The sequence below is a fragment of the Lithobates pipiens genome, unplaced genomic scaffold (assembly GCF_037356315.1).
Source record: "Lithobates pipiens isolate NorthernLeopardFrog02 unplaced genomic scaffold, aLitPip1_a1.2 Scaffold_44, whole genome shotgun sequence".
NCBI lineage: Eukaryota > Metazoa > Chordata > Amphibia > Anura > Ranidae > Lithobates > Lithobates pipiens.
In genome coordinates, this window is record NW_027507870.1 from 5,742,247 (window position 1) to 5,757,742 (window position 15,496).

Consider the following 15,496-nt stretch of genomic DNA (forward strand, 5'->3'; position numbering starts at 1 on the left):
GACCCCCCTTAACATCCATACCAGACCCTTAATCAAGCTGAAAGTCTAGTATTTATTTGAGGGGCACCACATGTCAGGAACATGGTTCTAGCTAGGGATGAGCCAAGCACCCCTCGGTTCGGTTCACAAGAAGTTGCGAACAGGCAAAAAAGGTAACCCCCATTAAAGTCTATGGGAAACAAACATGAAAAAACAAAAGTGCTATTTTTAAAGGCTTATATGCAAGTTATTGTCATAAAAAGTGTTTGGGGACCCGGGTCCTGCCCCAGTGGACATGTATCAATAAAAAAAATAATAAGTTTTAAAAAATTGAAGTTTTTTTCTGGAGAAGTTATTTTAATAATGCTTAAAGTGAAACAAAAAAAATGAAATATTCCTTTAACTACTTCAGATTTGCGCTATAGCCGATTGATGGCCACAGTGCAGACCTGCTTTGCCAGGAGGCCGTCTATTGACCTCCTCCTGTGCCCGAGTGGCCTCCGTGCTCCCCTGCTCGCTGGACCACAGATCAGCGTAAAGGGTTGATCCTGACCCCTTACCACGTGATCAGCTGTCAGCCAATGACAGGTGATCATGTGATGTCAACAGAGTCGGTAATCAGCGATTTTTTCTCCTTGTGCTGACAGCATGAGGAAAAAAAAAGCCGATCACCGGAGGCTGTGAGAGGGACATCAGTCCCGATCACGGCGAGCTGCTGCCAGATCCTCATCACCAACCTGTGCCCCCTGCCAGTGCCACCTAGCAGTAGGCAACAGTGCCACCTACCAGTGTCCACCAGCGCCACCCATCAGTGCCCACAGTGCCACCTATCAGTGCCCACAGTGCCTTAACAACAGTGCTGCACATCAGTGCCACCTATGAGTGCCCATCAGTGTCATCTACCAGTGTCCATCAGTGGCGCCCATCAGTGCCACCTATCAGTGTCACCTATCAGTGCCCATCAGTGCCAGCTATCAGTGCCGATCAGTGCCAGCTATCAGTGGTACCTATCAGTGCCCATCAGTGGCACCCATAAGTGCCACCATCAGGGCCCATCAGTGCCACTTTATCTGTGCCTATCAGTGCCACCTTAACTGTGCCTATCAGTCCCCACCAGTGCTGCCTCATCAGCGCATATCAATGAAGGATAAAAATTATCTGTTTGAAAAATTTTATAACAAACTATGAAACATGATTTATTTTTTTCAAAATTTTCCAACTTTTTTTGTTTGTTTAGCAAAAAATACAAATCCCAGCTGTGATTAAATATCACCAAAAGAAAGCTCTATTTGTGGGGAAAAAAATGATAAAATTTAATTTGGGTACAGTGTTGTATGACCGCGCAATTGTCATTCAAAGTGCATCAGCGCTGAAAGCTGAAAATTGGTCTGGGCAGGAGGGGGGTTTAAGTACCCAGTAAGCAAGTGGCTAAATATTGTGCCTGGTGGGTGTCTATAGTATGCCTGTAAAGTGGCACATCTTTCCTGTGTTTAGAACAATACCACAGCAAAATTTCTAAAGGAAAATTGGCATTTAAAAATGATCGCAGCTGTAATGAATTGTTGGATCTTGGAAACATAGCTAACAATCATTGAAAAAAAAAAAACGACATGGGTTTGCCTCCCCAGTCCATTACCAGGCCTTTTGGGCCTGGTATGAATATTAAGGCTAATCCTGCACCAAACTGTAAAAAAAAATTGCGTGGGGGGTCCCCCAAAATCTACACTAGACCCTTATCTGGGCACACAACCTGGCAGGCTATAGAAAAGAGGGGGACGAGAGAGTGCCCCTCCTCCTGAACCATACCAGGCCACATGTCCTCAACATGGAGAGAGTGCTTTGGGCACCCCCCAATGCACCTTGTCCCTATGTTGATGTCCGAGGGAGATGGGTGAGGGTGGTGTGAGCGGGAGGACGTTGTATGATGTCCACCCAGAAGGAGGAGAGCCCTGCCCTGTTTACATTGTATAAAAATTAACTACCCCACAAGATCCATTCACCCCACATGCTACTCAATAATATAATATGCCAAATCAAAAAAAAACTGCTACTATTCTATTAAAAAAAGTCACAGGTCAGATTTTCTTAAAGTGATATTAAAGGTAAAAAACAACAAACATGTCATACTTACCTGCTCTGTACAGCGGTTTTGTAGAGTGCCCACAGAGCAAGCAGCTTGCAGTGGGGGCACCCAAGCAGGTGTCCTCCCGAGCCACTGCTCTGCATGTCCATTTAGACATGGAGCAGGGGCTTGGCCCCCTCTCTCTCATCATTGGCTCGCTGGCTGTGATTGTCTCAGCCAATGAGCAGGAAAAGTCCCCCAATGCTCTTGTGCACATCGTTGGATCAGGATGGGGCTCAGGTAGTGGCAGCTGGTGAAGTTTTAGGATGGGGGGGTGCCAGACAACATCCTTCTGTCAGGGCTGGCTTAGCCCTTCCTTCTCTGGGCTGGCTGCTCAGCTGTCGGTGAATTGCCAGCTCTCATCTCTCTACACAGTTACTAGCTGTTCCTGATCATGCTCGTCTGAACTGCATACTTAAAGCTGTCCAGCTCACTTCACCTCTGCCTTCGCCTTGGGCACATCACAAGAAACCATCTCCTGCGGTTCTGTTTAAAGACTGGCTTGCTGACATCCCTATTCCCTTCTAGCTCCTTATCCTGCTTGCTATTGCTCTACTTGGATCCCTGACTTCTGGCCTGGCTGATTACCCGATATGGTTATTGACCTCTGGCATGGTTGATTACCCATTCTGGTTAGTGGACTCTGGCTATGCTTTGACTACGCTTTCTCTATTTACCTTTTTATCTTTATTTAATAAACAAGTGTGAGTTACCCTCAGTTTGTGGTCTCCTTTAAAAGGGTATTTGACGTTCCCGCATTCTCCACTTCTGCTGCCAAGTGCCTCATGTCCATCAAACAGAGTGCGAGAACTGTTGCCGACTATGCCATTGAATTCCGTACTCTGGCAGCAGAGGTCGCTTGGAACTATGAGGTCCTTGTGGCTGCTTTTTCTCATGGTCTCTCGGATTCCATCAAGGATGAAATAGCAGCCCCGAGATATACCCACTGAGCTGGAGAGCTTGATCTCGTTTGCCATCCTTATTGACTCCAGACTTAGAGAAAGACTTTCTCTTAAGGAGCCCTTGTGGAAGCCGCCTATACGTTTGCCTCCAAGCTTTGTAGTCCCACCCATGCCTCCCTCACCTCCCATGCCTCATGTTACCGAGTCGGTCAGTGAAGATGAACCCATGCACCTGGACTTCACGCGTCTCTCTGTGGATGAGCCTTTAGGAGGAGGGAGAGATTGTGCCTTTATTGTGGCCAGGCAGGTCACTTTTTGAAGTCTTGTCCTACCCGTCCAGGGAACGCCTGAACCTTGAGGTCCTGTCATGGACAGACCTTAGGTGGCGTTGTTTCATCCCCAGTTATCCAGAAGGATAAGCCCCCGGTTTTGGTCACCCTTTCTTGGGTTGTCCATCGAGATACAGGCTCTAATCGACTCTGAGGCTGCAGGCCTGTTCATTGATGCTGCATTTGTTTCTCCGCACTCGATTCCACTGCAGCTGCGTGACACTCCCCTTGCCATTGAGGCTCTTGGCGGGAGACCTTTACAGCCTGCCCATGTGACTCATGAGACAGTTCCGTTGTCCATGGGCGTGGGGGCTCTTCACCATGAGATAATCCAATTCCAAGTTATTTCCTCACCCAGGTTTCCACTGGTTATTGGTTATCCTTGGCTACAGAGGCACAACCCCTCTTTTGATTGGCTCCATGCCGAGGTTCTCTCCTGATCACCACAATGCAGTGAGACATGCTTCCTGAAGGTATCCAAGGTCCTGTGCACCTCTTTACTCCCCTCCCTGCCAGAGGAGTACCGCGATTTTAACAATGTCTTTGATAAAGTTCAAGCCGGTAATTTGCCTCCACACCGGTCTTATGATTGCGCAATTGACCTTCAACCTGGTGCCATACCTCCTCCTGGCCGGGTTTACCCTTTGTCAGTCTTGGAGGATAAGGCCATGGAGGAGTATGTTGCTGACACACTTTCTCGAGGTTTCATCCGCAAATCCTCGTCTCCTGCTGGTGCTGCTTTCTTCTTTGTGAAGAAGAAGAGTGGTGAACTGACACCTTGTATAGATTATAGGGGTCTCAATCATGTCACGATTAAGAATGCCTACCCGATTCCATTGATTACAGAGTTGTTTGACCACCTCAAGGGAGCAATGGTTTTCACAAAGCTTGACCTGAGAGGGGCATACAATCTCGTGCGCATTAAGGAGGGCGACCAGTGGAAAACTGCGTTTAATACCAGAACAGGCCATTATGAATACCTGGTAATGCCTTTTGGCCTTTGTAACGCCCCGGCAGTTTTCCAGAAATTTATTAATGATGTCCTCCGAGATTTGTTGCAGTTATGTGTGGTGGTTTATCTCGATGATATCCTCATATTTTCCAAGTCCCTGGAGAGCCACCACACAGATGTCTGTCGTGTGCTTCAGAAACTAAGAGAGAACAATCTCTATTGTAAACTGGAGATGTGCGAGTTCCATCGTGAACAGGTTACATTCCTGGACTATGTAATTTCCACTTCTGGTTTTTCGATGGACCCAGAGAAACTTTCGGCAGTCCTACAGTGGCCTCGACCCGTGGGTTTATGTCCTCTGCAGCGCTTCCTGGGTTTTGCTAACTACTATCGGAAGTTTATTTGTAACTTCTTGTCTCTGGTCAAGCCCCTGACTGATATGACCAGAAAGGACGGTAACCCACAGAGTTGGTCTCCGGAGTCCATTAAGGCCTTTGAGACTCAAGGCTGCCTTTGTTTCTGCTCCTGTGTTGGCACATCCTGATCCTACATTGCCTTTTATCCTAGAAGTTTATGCTTCTGAGACTGGAGTTGGCGCCCTTCTGTCTCAACGTCCTAACTCTGAGAGCGCTATGCATCCGTGTGGCTACTTTTCCAAGAAATTGTCACCTGCTGAGTGCAATTATGAGATTGGTGACAGAGAGCTGTTGGCGATCATTTTAGCCCTAAAAGAATGGAGACATCTCCTTGAAGGTACCACTGTGCCTGTTCTTACTGACCATAAGAATCTTACATTCTTGTCTAAGGCTAAGCGACTCTCTCCCCAAAGGGCGCGATGGGCCCTTTTCTTGTCGAGCTTTAATTACATTGTCTCATTCTTACCCGGTACAAAGAATGTAAGGGCTGATGCATTGTCACGACAATTTTCCTCCACTTCCAAGTCGGAGTCGGTTCCGGTTCTTATGATTCCTCCTGATCGTATCTTGGCTACGGTTCGCACCAGTCTTACTTCTCCTTTGGGTGACAAAATTCTTGCTGCTCAGGTCCATGCTCCTCCTGAGAAACCTTGTGACCACTGCTTTGTCCCAGAGAGTCTTCGTACTGCTGTGCTCCAGATTTACCATTCTCCCAAGGCAGCTGGCCATCCTGGGAAGAATCAACTAATTTGGGCCATTTCCCAACAGTTATGGTGGCCTAGTCTACAGGCTGATGTTACTGCCTTCGTAGCTGCCTGTCCCATGTGTGCTCAGAGTAAGACACCACAACACCTTCCAGTGGGCCTCCTACAACCCATACCCAATGGAGAGAGGCCCTGGACTCACCTGTCAATGGATTTCATTGTGGAGTTGCCCAACTCCCAAGGCAACGCTGTTATCCTTATGATGGTTGACCGATTCTCAAAGATGTGTCATTGTATTCCACTTAAGAAGTTGCCCACCTCTAAGGAACTGGCTTCCATTTTTGCTCGGGAGATCTTTTGCTTACATGGGCTACCCAAGGAGATTGTCTCAGACAGGGGCAGTCAGTTTGTCTCCCGGTTCTGGCAAGCCTTTTGTGCACAGTTGGGAATCCAGCTTGCGTTCTCTTCTCCGTATCACCTGCAGTCTAATGGGGCTGCAGAGCGAGCCAATCAGTCCTTGGAGCAATTCCTATGTTGCTATATTTCTGACCACCATATCAACTGGTCAGACATATTACCATGGGCAGAGTTTGCTCACAACAGTGCCTTAAATTCTGCCTCCCGATTGTCTCCATTTATGGCAAATTATGGTTTCCAACCTTCCCTGATGCTCATTTGTTTTGCTGAGTATTCCTGCATTAGAGGAGCATCTCCGTGGTCTTCGTTCCACTTGAGTACAAGTCCAGGAGGCTTTGCGTCATGCTAATGATAGGTACAGACCCCATGCTGATCGCAGACGCCTGCCTGCGCCTTCCTTCCAGGTTGGGGACAGGGTCTGGCTATCATCTCGCAACCTCCGGCTTAGTGTTCCCTCACTGAAGTTTGCACCTCAGTTTATTGGGCCTTTCCGTATCCTTTGCAGGATTAACAAAGTGGCTTACGCATTGGACCTTCCTCCTAGTATGCGCATCTCAAATGTGTTTCATGTCTCTTTATTGAAACCATTGGTCTGTATCCGATTTACCACCTTGGTGCCACGCCCTCAACCTATTCAGGTATAGAACCATGAGGAGTATGAGGTACAATCCATTGTTGACTCCCGTAGGTTCGGTGGGTGCATACAGTACCTGGTGCAATGGAAGGGGTACGGTCCGGAGGAACGCTCCTGGGTTTCATCCTCAGACGTACATGCCCCTGTCCTCCTTCGTGAGTTCCATAGACACTTTCCCCTCAAGCCCGGTGGCCCTCTGAGGGAGAGGGGTCATTGAGGAAGGGGTACTGTCAGGGCTGGCTTAGCCCTTCCTTCTCTGGGCTGGCTGCTCAGCTGTTGACTAATTGCCAGCTCTGATCTCTCTCCACAGTTACCAGCTGTTCCTGATCATGCTCGTCTGACCTGCCTACTTAAAGCTGTACAGCTCACTTCACCTCTGCCTTCGTCTTGGTCACATCACAAGAAACCATCTCCTGCGGTTCTGTTTAAAGACTGTCTTGCTGACATCCCTTCTGGCTCCTTATCCTGCTTGCTGTTTCTCTACTTGGATCCCTGACTTCTGGCCTGTCTGATTATCCGATCTGGTTATTGAACTCTGGCCTTGCTGACTACTCGATCCGGTTACTGGACTTTGCCTATGCTTTGACTATTCTTTCTCTATTTACCTTTTTATTTTTATTTAATAAACAAGTGTGATTTAATTGCACTTCTGTCTCAGTCTGATTCATGGTTTCTGACACCTTCTTTTTTGACCCCTCTCACTTTGTGAAAATGGGAGTGGCTTCAGGAAAATAGTGAGCGTGGCTCTAAGGTGGTGTGGTTAGTATTTGAGATGAACGACGGATGAAGGGAGAGGGAGGGAGAGAGGGAGGGACAGCAGGCCCAGATCCTACACAACAATAGAAATATGTGTATTCTAGAAAGTTTAACAATCCACAGATAGATACTCCAAACACCTGGTGTCAATCACCCTGGCACTGTGGTTGTTGTGGTGTCAGGATGATTGAAGTGCATTATTTCTATTATTACATTGTAACATAAAATTAGATCGTTCAACTCACCATAATGCAGAATCAGTGGGAGCCCAGATCGTGTAACTTGCCACATCGCCTGCCACCAGATGCCATCAGGTGCCTCCAGCGGAGTCCCTCCTTACATCAGTTGCCCCAGCGGAGTCCCTCCTTACATCAGTTGCCCCAGCAGAGTCCCTACATACATCTATGTCCCCAGCAGAGCCCCTCCATACAACTGTGTCCCCAGCGGAGCCCCTCCTTACATCTGTGTCCCCAGCGGAGCCCCTCCTTACATCTGTGTCCCCAGCGGAGCCCCTCCTTACATCTGTGTCCCCAGCGGAGCCCCTCCTTACATCTGTGTCCCCAGCGGAGACCCTCCTTACATCTGTGTCCCCAGCGGAGACCCTCCTTACATCTGTGTCACCAGCGGAGATCCTCCTTACATCTGTGTCCCCAGCGGAGCCCCTCCTTACATCTGTGTCCCCAGCAGAGCCCCTCCTTACATTTGTGTCCCCAGCGGAATCCCTCCTTACATCTGTGTCCCCAGCGGAGTCCCTCCTTAGATCTGTGTCCCCAGCGGAGTCCTTCCTTACATCTGTGTCCCCAGCGGAGCAGCAGGGTCCTCCTTAGATCTGTGTCCCCAGCGGAGCAGCAAGGTCCTCCTCACATCTGTGTCCTTGGCACCACAGCCCACCTTCAAGTTGCATCTGTCCCTCCCCAGCTAGTTCCTGGCTTTCTCCATGTGTTCAGTCCCCTTGCCACTGAACAAAAGGGGATTAGTACTCATGGTGGCCATCTTTTTGTAGCCCGCCGGAAGTGACTTTTTTCTCACACTGAGAACAAAGCACCCTGCTGAGTGCTGTGTGGATGCTGCTCGGCACGATGGACTGCGCTGCAAAGCAGCTCCAAACCCCGCCAATGAAGCGCTGCTTCTACAATCTCGTGATTGACGTGGCGCCCGAACACAGTGCACTTAAGGACTTTTTTTTTTTAAAGGGCTATTCTTAAATTTTTTTTGTTACTGCATGGGGGGAGGGGGTGGTGCCCAGGCACCCCCTATGTATGGGCCGCCACTGGGCTCAGGTAAGTATTTGGGGGGGGGTGCACATTTGCCCACACCTCTTTTCTGGCCAGCCAAGTAGCATGTCCAGATTTAGGATCTGGTATGGAATTCCTGGGGGACCTCATTTTTTATTTTTTTTATGTATGCCTTTTGGGGGAGACTATGCAATTTTGTTTTATCCTTGCTGTAGGATATGCTACAGAAAAAGTGACCTTTCCAAAAAGAAGTGTCAAATTACGTGCCAAATCGCAGCCTATTGCCAGCAATGGCACTGTCGCAATCAGTGCGATGCTAACTTTGCTGCACTGATTTCCAAAAGTAGTTCCTGCACTACTTTTGGTGACTTTGGGACCGATTTCAATAGACATCTGTGCATGAACCCGCACAGGTGTCTTTCAAATCGCTCCCGAACTCGCTTTCAAACCTGCCTCCAGTGTGAATGTAGCCTAATAGTTTTTTGATCGTTTTTTTAAACACTTTATTTCTTTTGTAAATGTCAGCATTGCTGCAACACTTTATGTACACCGCAGAGATGCCCCCTTCACAGGCAGGATTAGGACACCCCCGAGGTATGTTATTTAAAGGAATTGAACATTTTTATTTATTCACTGCTCCTGGCCAAATTATATATACGGTATCTCACAAAAGTGAGTACACCCCTCACATTTTTGGAAATATTTTCTTCTATCTTTTCGTGACATCACTTAAGAAATGACACTTTGCTACAATGTAAAGTAGTGAAAATGTCCAAATTGGGGCCAAAGTGTCAATATTTTGTGTGGCCACCATTATTTTCCAGCACTGCCTTAACCCTCTTGGGCATGGGGTTCACCAGAACTTCACTGGAGTCCTCTTCCCCTCCTCCATGACGACATCACGGAGCTGGTGGATGTTAGAGACCTTGCTTGGCCAGTCCATCACCTTTACCTTCAACTTCTTTAGCAAGGCAGTGGTGGTCTTAGAGGTGTGTTTGGGGTGGTTATCATGTTGAAATACTGCCCTGCGGCCCAGTCTCTGAAGGGAGGGGATCATGCTCTGCTTCAGTATGTCACAGTGCATGCCGCCACGCATGCTTGACACAATCTGAACCAAATAAGTTTACCCTAGTCTCATCAGACCACAGGACATGGTTTCCGGTAATCCATGTCCTTAGTCTGCTTGTCTTCAGCTTGTCTTCAGTCTTCAACTGATTGCGGGCTTTCTTGGGTATCATCTTTAGAAGAGGCTTCCTTCTGGGACAACAGCCATGCAGACCTACTTGGTGCAGTGTGAGGCATATAGTCTGAGCACTGACAGGCTAACCCCCCACCCCTTCAACCTCTGCGGCAATGCTGGCAGCACTCATATGTCTATTTCCCAAAGACAACTTAGGATATAGAGAGATAAAAGGGAAAGGAAGGAGAACAAGGAGAAAGAGTGGTACATCCCAAAATGTACCATAAGGGGTTTTAATACTTTATGAGTGGAAGGGACTCAGGGAGCACTAAATGTCCATGGGTTAGGGGCGCAAATTACTTGTCTTGCCTTGTGTGTTGACAACTCACGCTACGAAAATAATTTTACTGTTAGGGGTCCCCACAACTTGGGACATTTTATCAAGGGGTCGCGGCATTAGAAAGGTTAAGAACCACTGATGTAGAGCAACAATTCTTTTTTTCAGATCCTCAGAGAGTTCTTTGCCATGAGGTGCCACGTTGAACTTCCAGTGACCAGTATGAGAGAGTGAGAGCGATAACACCAAATTTAACACACCTGCTCCCCATTCACACCTGAGACCTTGTAACAGTAACGAGTCACATGACACCGGGGAGGGAAAATGGCTAATTGGGCCCAATTCGAACATGTTCACTTAGGGGTGTACTCACATTTGTTGCCAGCGGTTTAGACATTAATGGCTGTGTGTTGAGTTATTTTGAGGGGACAGGAAATTTACACTGTTATACAAGCTGTACACTCACTACTTTACATTGTAGACAAGTGTCATTTCTTCAGTGTTGTCACATGAAAAGAGAGAAGAAAAGATTTACAAAAATGTAAGGGGTGTACTTACTTTTTGTTCCCCAAGGCAGTACTCCCCCCCCATCAATGGGCATTTTTAGTATGACAGATTTGGCTCCCATTGATTCTAGTGGGGTTAGGGTTTGGCATCTTAAAGTGGTTCTGCACGCATTTGGCTATGTTTGGCTCAATCGTTTCTACATGCACTAAAGAGTTCACAATGGACGTTTTAATATCTTTTTTTCAATCGTACCTGTTCTGCTTTTCAAAGATATTTTTCTGTCCCTGCAGCGGTGGGTGGTGTTTATGTGGGTATCCGCATCATATCCGGTGACCGTCGCACTGTCTCCTGGGACCTCGTGTAATTAATCCCAGGAGTCAGTGTGGAGGTCCGATGTGAAATCTCGCGTTATTTCAATGGCGTGACGTCATTGGCATGCCAACATTTAGAATTACGCTGCTCGTAGCTGTAGCCACTGAGCATGCGCAGGAACCAGCAAGGAATGCTGGTTCTTTCAAATTGAGGGAAGGAGGAAGTGATTGCTTGTGGGCTTCAAATGCCCACAAGCAACATGACATCGGCTGACAACGATTTTATAAACAATTTAGTCTATATAAAAACGGACCTGGATAACGGGAAACGTCACTACAAGTAAGGATGTTGTTAACAAGACATCATTTTTAAATGTTCAAAAAAAATAAAAATAAAATAACGTTGGTGCAGAACCACTTTAACTTATTTGAAGCTTGAAGAACGATGCTTGAACTGAACCCAGGGTAGCTCAGCTCCTTTCCCATAATTATTTAATGATTTGTGTTTTTCAATACATTTATATCTGCTGTTGGCAAGTTGCATTGAATGACCATAAAATGCGATTACCTCAAATGGATCTCCTGCACTGAAGTCAAAAGACAAAATCAGATCTACTTTGCGATGAGGACGTAACATTAAGGGGTACGGAGTATTAATTTCCAACCCGGCATCGATCAGATGGATGTGCTTTTTATCAAAGAGGTCGCAGCCTTTTGGGATTTTATCTGCAAAAGAAATCAACAAATCAATAAAAATAATTAAAATATCCTCTGAAATGCTCAAACCATTAACAGTTGCACTACCGAAGCCAGGGAAGGATCTTGTTTACTAGTTTTCACCCTATTTATTTGGTGAATAAAGACCTTGAAATGTATGCTAAACTGCAAGCTACTAGGCTGGTGGACATACTACCTTCCATCATTCATTTAGACCAATCGGGATTTACGAAAGTCATCAGACGCTACTAGGCAGCTGATTAATGTCATACATCTAGCCCAGGGGTCTCCAAACTTTCTAAACAAAGGGCCGGTTTACTGTCCTTCAGACTTTAAGGGGGCCAGACTATGGCCATCAGGAGTACAAAATCCCCCATCATTGGTGTCATTTGGGAGGAATTGTGCCCCATCATTAGTGGCATTGTGCCCCATGATTGGGAAAAATGCTGCCTCATCATTGGTATCATTGGGCTCCATTATTGGTGTCATTGGGAGGAATTGTGTCCTTCACTTGTGCCAATGAATAAAATAGCACCCCAAGGGCTGGATAAAAGCAAGCAAAGGGCAGCATCTGGCCCCCGGGCCGTAGTTTGGAGACCATTGATCTAGCCAACAAGGAAATAAATCCTTCTCTACTCCTCACTTTGGATACAGAACAGGAGCTTGACAGAATACACTAGAAGTACCTAACTCAGGTCCTTGCTAGTTTTGGGTTTACAGACCCAATCCACTCAGCAATTATGGAACTGTACAGGAACCCCTCTGCTCAGGTGTATATATATGGCTTGCTATCAACCCGATTCAATATATCCAATGGCACCCCTTTTCTGGCGGACTAGGTCCGGCAGACAATCCGCCGGACTATGGCGGGAGTCCGCCAGACTTTTGAAATGAACTGACTTCCCCCCACACGGAGTAAAGTTCGTTAATTTTGAACGTGACTCCAGGTAGACAGAACTAGCAAAGGGAGTCAATGTTGCCGCCTCCATCAGCAAGATTGACACCTTGCAAACCCCGTCACCTGGTATGGATTTAAAGGGGAACTCCTACACCGAAAAAACGGCATGGGGGTCCCCCCAAAGTCCATAACAGACCCTTATCCGAGCATGCAGCCCGGCCAGTCAGGAAGGGGGTGGGGACGAGTGAGCACCCCCCCGCTTCTGAGCCGTACCAGGACGCGTGCCCTCAACATGGGGGGGGGGGGTGCTTTGAAGAAGAAGAAGAAGCAGCAGAAGCAGAAGAAGCAGAAGGCGGCGGTGACAGCGACAATACCGGGCCAACGCTTCAAAAAGAGCTGGAAGAAGAAAGCAGAGGCCCGGCAAGAAGAACCGAAGAGCGGGACAAGACCCCCGAAGTCAGAAGAAGACCCCCGAAGTCGGAAGAAGACCCCCAGATGGCGGTGGTGACGGAGGAGAAAGCCTGGCTCCTCCGCTAGTAAAAGAGCTATCAAAAGAGCAGAAGATAGTGGAGGAGCCGGCGAGAAGATCCTCGAAGACGGAAGAAGACCTCCCGAGCTGTCTAATAAAGTACTTTAAAAACCTGTGTTGTGTTTTTTTGTGTACACTTTTTTCCCCAGGTGAATGGGTAGGGGTACATCGTACCCCATACTCATTCACATAGGGTAGGGGTCCGGAATCCATACCAGGTGACAGGGCTCGCGAGGTGTCAATCTCGGTGATGGAGGCGGCGACATTGACTTCCTTCACCAGTTCCGTCTACCTGGAGTCATGTTCTAAATGAACGGACTTTACTCCGTGTGTGGGCAAGTCCATTCATTTCAAAAGTCCGGTGGACTAGCACACAGACAGGTGGAATGTCCACCAGACTGCAGAGTCCGGCGGACAATTTTGAGTGAAGACTTCTTTCTAAGTCCGCTGGACTTTTGGGAACAAAAAGTCCGCCGGAGCACACACACGGGTGGATTGTCCGGCGGACTCCGGCATTACTGGCCCGGCAGCAGTGGAAGGAAGAGGGGGCCAAATTCTGACGTACCTCACCATGGCAAGGTCTGATGAAAGTGGGGGCAGGGTACCTGTCAAGAGACTCTCCCCTCCCCTCCTCCCCGAAAGGTGCCAAATGTGAGGGGGGGGGGGGGGGAATCAGATAAGCTCCACTTCTGGGTGGAATTACGCTTTAAGACCCGTTAAAGGGCAGCATTGATGAATGGGAAGAGGTTAAGAATAATGTAATTATTTGGAGGTGCAATAACTCCCTTTATATCCAAAAATAAAGCATATTTTTCTTGCTAAAACTTTTTTTTTTAAATAGTTTTTTTTTTTTTTCCGGTTTGTGTTAAATTTTACTTCCTGTCCCAGAGACACAACAGGATTGTCAAGAAAAATCCCCTCGTAGGCAGTTGCTCATATTCAAAAAGGTTCTCTTTGTGACAACCTTAAAATGTTGGAATTCTAATCACTTGTTTCTTCTAGTGACAATGGTCGTCAGTGCAAATAGAGAGAGGGAATCAGCCCGATGGGAACATAGACAGGAAAAAAAAAACAACAAAAGGCATAAATTATCCCCTACGCTATTCACAATCAGAGAAAAGTTTTGGATGGAAAGCATGAAAGCATTAGAAGTGGCTGTCCACCATCTTATCTCTGTAGTAGGCAATTTCATGTACCTCGTCAAAGAATCTGACCTTACTGGAACTGGAGATTGGAAGGTTAGAGAGGGCATGCACCATCTAGAACTATGGATCCTATCTGGAGGTCAATAATCAGTTTCTGATTTAGAGAAAGTTTTTTTTGTTACAATGTCACCAATACAATATGCTCACCTTTGCATTTGTAGAGGAAATTGTTTGTTGTTCCCCATTTCCACTCCAAAAAACAAGATATGATGTTCTCCATCACTACAACATCGTCATAGAGATCTAGAGAAAACAAAAAAATCTTAAAAGTGACCTGAACCATTGTCAGACAATAGAAAATGATTGCAGTATTAACTTCATTCAAAACAGCGTACATGATCCACATGTATATGACCCGCCAAATACTTCACTGGGCAGTATCATCTTTCCCCACATATGCAAAATGGAAAGTGGGAAATGGCGTTAGACCTGCAGGGTTATCTCACTTAGTCCTGTGCTGTGTGCCAATATTTCAGTGTGAAGTTCTGTTACTAATCCTGCCCAGCTCTGCCCTATTTCCATGTACAGATGACTCTCCTGCAGACTGTGGGTTTACATGTATATAACCGCAATTGATATGTAAATAGGGGCTGCATTAATATGTAAATAGCCACGGACCGGCAGCACTGATTTGTAAATAGAGGCAGCATTTCTATGTATATTATGGCCCCCTGAGGTCATATCCACCATCACTTCTGCTGCCCACCAGAGAGGTAAAGGGGCATGCTTGAAAGTGTAAAACAAAAAAACAATTACCAAATTTCCACCACACATTAGCTAAGTAGCAATGAAACCCCCCCCCCCCCCCATGCCACTCCTCCATCCAAATCAAAGAGGCTCCTGCCATAGCCAGAAACTGCATACACAAAAAAAATAATTTCCAAGTGAGGTCAAAAAAGGAAGAAAAGACAGCTACTAAGGCAGAAGTGGACACATATGGGAGGAAAGTAATCATTTTTAAATAGTATTTTATTACATATCAAAGCCACAATTATCTAAAATTACTTGACCAAAGGTTAAAGTAAACTAATTTTGTTAAATATCAGAAGGTGACACAAATTGCATAGAAAAAAAAAAAAAAACACACATGGTGCACCAAACAACCAAATACACAGACACATACAGACAATAGACTTACAAATAACAAAAACGGACTGGGCGCCTCAAATACCACACATGCATTAAGATCCTACAGCGAAATCCACCAAAATCATTAATTTAATAAATACTATAATAAATTGATATAAAAGGAAATCAATGCATGCATGGTCCCTAGGGTAGTAGAAGCTTATATAGCAGTATACTTTAATGGGATACTATGCTGTCTAAATTCCTAATACAACATATACTCTCCACACGGGGATAG

General features: G+C 46.5%; 1 pseudogene across 1 annotated transcript in view; it reads right to left on the reverse strand.

Annotated features, from left to right (window-relative positions):
* Nucleotides 1-15,496, reverse strand: part of LOC143956910 (cytosolic phospholipase A2 gamma-like) — a 291,348-nt pseudogene that overhangs the window by 26,161 nt on the left and 249,691 nt on the right. The window contains exons 15-16 of the transcript XR_013269985.1: nucleotides 14,278-14,373; nucleotides 11,350-11,507 (exon numbers count right to left, since the gene is read on the reverse strand). The product of XR_013269985.1 is annotated as a cytosolic phospholipase A2 gamma-like (transcript). The remainder of the gene's footprint in view (nucleotides 1-11,349; nucleotides 11,508-14,277; nucleotides 14,374-15,496) is intronic.